The sequence below is a fragment of the Glycine soja genome, chromosome 7 (genome assembly GCF_004193775.1).
Source record: "Glycine soja cultivar W05 chromosome 7, ASM419377v2, whole genome shotgun sequence".
Taxonomy (NCBI): domain Eukaryota; kingdom Viridiplantae; phylum Streptophyta; class Magnoliopsida; order Fabales; family Fabaceae; genus Glycine; species Glycine soja.
The window spans coordinates 34946738-34952639 of NC_041008.1; positions in this window are offsets into that span (position 1 = coordinate 34946738).

Here is a 5902-nt window from a genome sequence, read left to right on the forward strand (position 1 = left end):
TTCGTAGCCCGGATTCAATCCTTTCTCCGGCGAAGACGAGATCCGCAAAGTTAGCTGGCATGTAGCCTATCAGCTTTTCATAGTAGAACGTGGGTAACGTATCTACCATAATTGTGATCATCTCCCTTTCCGTCATGGGCGGTACGACTTGGGCTGCGAGATCTCTCCATCTCTGGGCATATTCCTTAATGGACTCATGCTCTCGTTTAGTCATTCCCTGAAGTTGATTCCGATCGGGAGCCATGTCCGTATTGTACTGGTACTGCCTAATGAAGGCAGTTGCCAAGTCCTTCCATGATCGGATCTGGGAAGCTTCCAGATTGGTATACCATGCTACAGCGGCCCCGGCGAAGCTGTCTTGAAAGAAATGGACCAACAACTTCTCGTCCGCAGAATACGCCCCCATCTTTCGGTAATACATCCGGAGATGCCCCTTTGGACATGTCATCCCTTTGTACTTATCAAAGTCTGGTACTTTGAACTTGGTAGGGATGACGATGTTGGGCACAAGACATAAATCTGCCAAATCCGAGAATGGGTAATTGCCGAGGCCCTCGACTGCCCTTAACCTCTCTTCAAGCGCCTCAATCTTTCCCTTATCTTCCGCGAAGGGAACAGATTCTTTTACGGGTGTGGGTGAGGCCGGGATATGGCAGACTATGTTCGGCTGGGGTAGTTCATGCGGGGACAAATCTTTGAGGTGGAGCAGGGGGCCAAGATGGGTATCTCCTTCCCCATCGTCTTGCCCGGGATAGTCTTCATAAGGTGGGAGTTGCCCCTCAAAGGTCGGGGCTTGGCTTAAATCTTCCGGGGTGGCACGGGGGGTGAAGTCTGGAGGCAGGCCATAAGGATAAGCTTGCGGACTATACCTTCGACCGAACACGGCCGTGTTTCTGTCTAGGCCCGGATTCAAGGCGGGTTGCAGCACCGGCTCCGCTTCCCTAACTGTACTGGAGGCGGTTGCAGTGGCTTTATCCTCTATGGTTTTCTGGAGTTTTAACATGACCTCCGAGATGGAAGCCATTTGATCTTTTAAGGCCGATAGATCGGCCTTCATCTGTTCCTGCACGCCCTCTTCATTATCCATTTTTCTGGATCGAGTGTTATAGGGGTGCCTTGGTGTTTTTTTAGTTATGATGAAATTCCTAATGAAATAAACAACGGTGTGTATGCCACCACAACATGAGTATGCAAATGGATGATCGGAGCCTTGGATCCATCCCAAGGATTTTAGATAACGTAATGAGTCCAGAACTTCTCGTTTTATAAAAAGAACAAAAGCTTTCATCTAGCCAAGATTATACAAAGGTGTTACAAAAGAACCTAACGATTCCTAATTATATGGGCCATCAAATCTATCATATGCTGACAGTAATTGATTAGCCCATGAATCTCCTCGGGGGCAGTACACACTTCGGCCATGGCTTTTGCTTTGGCTAAGAGACGCAGGAGGTCTTGACTTCCATTCAAGGTCAAGGCGAACCTATCTATCCACATAGTCGCTTCTTGATGCAGCGCATCAATCACCCTCCCTCTTGCTTCTTTTTCGGCATACACTTGTGCAAAATCCTCCACTAGCTTTTGTTCATGGGCCATGGACTGGTTCAATTCTTCCTTGTATTGCCCTATGATAGCTAGCATGCTTTGCTCCGTGGCTTCCAAGTGTTGAGCCAAACTCCTTTTGGACCTCGCGCAAGAAACTAACTCTTCTTTTAAGATCATGCCATACACCCGTGACCGATCTCTCTCCTCTCTTCGGAGCTTGAGCTCATTGTTGCTACCCCACAATGCTCCTCGGAATTTCTCTCGGCCGTATTCCTCCTTGCGGGCCCTTTTGGTTTCTTGTTCAAGGGCTCTTGCAGTGGCCGCGTTTTCCTCTTGTAGCTCGGTGCACTCCTTCCGGAATTGTGTAGCAGCTGATTTGAACTTCTCCTTGGCGAGTCTCGCCTTCCCTAGCTCTAACTTTAGAGCTCGGACTTCTTCATCTTCCTCCGGAGCTTCGAAGTTCTCCTCATCGATAACTTTCAATTTGGAGAGCCAATCTAAGCCTCGCGTGTGAATTCTTAGCCATCCATGATAACCTCCGATGACGCCGTTTCGGATGCCTCTAAGCTCCTTGTCTTTCCTCAACGGACTCCTCCACGCCTTATGGATTCTTTGTATAACCTTGAGGCCTTGCGCGCCTAGATCCCTCACAAGGAAAGGCGAGAGACTTTCTTCGATCGGCGCTCCCCTCATGGGATAACCTAGCTGTCTTATGGCGAGTGCGGGATTATAATTAATAGAACCCCTAGTCCCTATCAGTGGAACATTAGGGTAGTCCCCACACGAGAAAAGAACTCCTTCCTTGCCTTCCTTCCAACGAGGAAACCAATTTATCACGCTGCCCCCTATCCCAGCCAAATGTTGGTCCCAATCGACTCTTCCTTTTTCGGCGCATGAGCAATAACTTTGAAGCGGACACGGGTGTCTCGTGTCTTGTCGGAATAGGTGTGAAGTCAACCATACACAGAGAGCGGGTAAACAACAGACAATCCGTGCACTGTTTTTCTCGCACCTCCGGTCAAAGGTGTCGAACAAACCTGCCAAGATAGCCACCACTGGACTCTCCTTGCTATGGTGATATGCGAGGAAAGCATCAATGGCGGCTAAGTCTACCAAGCCGTCAACGTTCGGAAAGAGGACAACCCCAAAAATCAGCAAAGCTAAAACATCCGCAAACGGGCCCCATTTCTCTTGGCTCGCCATATCCCTTGCATTGTCTTCCAAGTATTTCCGAGGCAGGCCCACTACGCCGTTCTGAATTCGCTTCATGCGATCCAACTCCTTTGCTGAATCTCCAACCACAGCTGCGATCTTGCTCAAGGAAGGAAGAAAGCCGGAGAAAAGATACGGTTTTCTCCCCCCAAGAGGAAATCCTAATATCTCGTCAAACTCTTCAATAGTTGGTACCATTTGGAAGTCCCCAAACGTGAAACACCTCAACGGCTGGTCATAGTATTGGGCGAGGGATACGACAGCTTCCGTAAATACCTCCGCTGCGGCCAAATCTAGGATCTTCCCGTACACTTTGCGGAAGGCTTGCCTTTGTAGAGGTCCCTTCAATCGTCCCAATTCCTTGAGGCTGGTGACATCTAGACCTTTAACCTTGACTTGATAAAACCTTTTGCCGTTTTGATTTGTCCCCATCCTTTTACCTAAAAAGGGGTGGATCAAGACTCCGACATGAATGATGCAATGCATATGCATGAAACGGAAAAGAAAACAACACAAAGGGGTAATTCACATATACGAGACCGCATAGATCCAATTTTAATGCTACATTTTGGGCATGACGGCGCCTCAACGTAGCATTAAAAGGGTTACGTATTACTCCAAAGAAACCAAACATCACTAGCAAAACTATAAACTAGTGCTATTCACCAAAAATGCATGAGAACAAATGGCGCGGAGCGTGTTTGCTCTTTGCCCCTATTTGGGAATCTATAGGACAATATCTAGGGGTCTCTAACCACTACCCTTCCCCAACAATTTATAACCCACACGGCTGTTTTCTAGAGGTATCATCACTCAAGATAATAATATTGTGGCGGTATGGAATACCAGCGACAACATATTATAAAGAGAGAAAGCTCTAGACGAGGTTTCACTATTATCAAGCAAGTCGGAGACCTAGCATGATGATAGATTCACCTCCACTCCTTAAATTCCCATGAACCCGGGTGTAGGGCCCTTTTTTTTTACTCAAACCTGTGGGTGCTTAGAATGCAGTGTAAAGAATGCGAAATAGACAACAATTATTTACATTTTACACAGTTCAACAAATGCACACACAAAGTTTCACAAATCCACAATTCCTTAAAATAGGCCTAACTCACAAAAAGATCCCCAGCGGAGTCGCCAACTGTCTCAACGTGCCCTTCGCGGGCGAGCGAGGCGAGGCTCACGGGTGTGCTTTCCAAAGGAGGAAAGATGCGCGGAGTCGCCACCAACGTTTATTTGTGGGAAACGTCGGGAAAACCGAAGGAAACCGGTCAAAAAGAAAATTCTAAGTTCGGGAGTTGTATTTACGCTTGAGGAAGGTATTAGCACCTCTCACGTTTGTCTCAAAGGACAACAGCCTATTTTTTAGAATTGTGGAATTGTGTTATCTTAACTTTTATTTCTTTTTATTTTTTGAGGTCGACAAAAGCGGGGCTTTTGCTCTTACGTACCCTCCTTTGGAGAGGAAATCAGACCTACGTAGTTCTTTCTTAAGCATGGATCAAATGATTCTCTTTACTTGAGGGGTGATCATTTTAAGGCGTTGGACCTTAAAAATGATCCTTTTTACTTAGTATGAAACTGAAATGATAGACTTTCAAAACCTATTTTTGTAGACGAGCTTGACTAGGTGAGTTTGATTTTAGCCTTAATTTCACTTTAGTTATTAGTCAATTCAATTAAGAATCAGAAATCCCAAAGAGAAAACGTCCGATTGATTTTTCGCTTTACTTTACTAAAAGGTATCTTTTTTTATTATTATATTATTATTTTACCTCTTTTTTGATTTCCAACGTGGTTACGGCACGACCGAACGGTCGGAATTCATTTCAAACGAAAGTAACGGATGATACAATTCAAACGATCGGTGGAAATTTATTTTATTTTTAGATTAAGCGAGAAATGACTTAAATAAATGGCTTAAGCACGTCAAAGGGGGTATAAAAAGTAAATGAAAACGAGAATGAAAATACATGAAACAAAATGTGGACCACCACGGGTACATATAATGAATTGAAAAGCTTGGTTTGAGGTACATACCCGTTGAAGACTGAAGAAAACGAAGAACGAACGATGAATTTTGAAGAACGGTCGAGAATCTTCGCGTAATTTCTCACGGAAACGTTACGGAAGCGCCTCGGCTTGGATTTTCTTCACGGAAACAATTTTCCTAAGCAAATTCGAAAGAGAGAGAAGTGCCTAAGGGGCTGAACCCTTTTCTTCTTCACTTCTTCCCCTATTTATAGCAAAATAGGGGAGAAGCTTGCCGCCCAGCTCGCCCAGGCGAGCCAGGTTGCTTCCTCTAGAAGCAATAGCCTTCTGGAGGAATCTTCTGGAAGGCCCAAGTGGGCCTGGTTGCTATTTACACCCCCTTTTTTTACTAAATGCACACCCTTTTCTATTTTTTTTGTAATTCTTTTTCCGTAACGTTACGAAACTTTACAAATGTCGTAACGATACTTATTTTTTCTTCCGCAAGGTTACGAATCCTTACGAATTACGTATTTACTCTTTTTTAGCTTTCGAAGAAGTTACGGAAACTTACGGATTGCGCAAAAACATCTCTTTTCGACTTCTGCCACATTACGGAATTTCACGGATCGCGCAAGCCTGCTTCCTTTAGATTTCTGAGACGTCTCGGGACTTCATTTATTGTGCAACAAAGGACGCCAAGTATCTCAAAGCGGCTAACCAAAGATTGCATGTCATCAAGTAATAATCCCCGGACGAAATTAGGGTATGACAAGTATTATTAGTACTTTGTTTTATCGCCGTGTATTTGGCTTTTTGTTGCTCTAGTTATCGTACTCTTGCACTATTATTATATTTCTGGACTTTGCTTTGGTTGGTTATGACAATGTATGGATTTATTTTGGTTTAATGTTTGGCTCATTGATTGTGTTGCCTAGTTCTTTTTCATGTTGCCAAAGGGGGAGAGAACTTGAGAGAACTTGGGTTACAAATCAATTAGAAATTTATTATTAAGTAAAGTTAGGCATACGTGCCAAAAGATAGGGGGACTAAGGGTTGTGTGAACGTGCTATCATCTTGTATATAGCTTGTCTTGATTTCAGGGATTGTCATCATCAAAAAGGGGGAGATTGTAGACAAAGGATCATGTTGAATGTTTTGATGATGC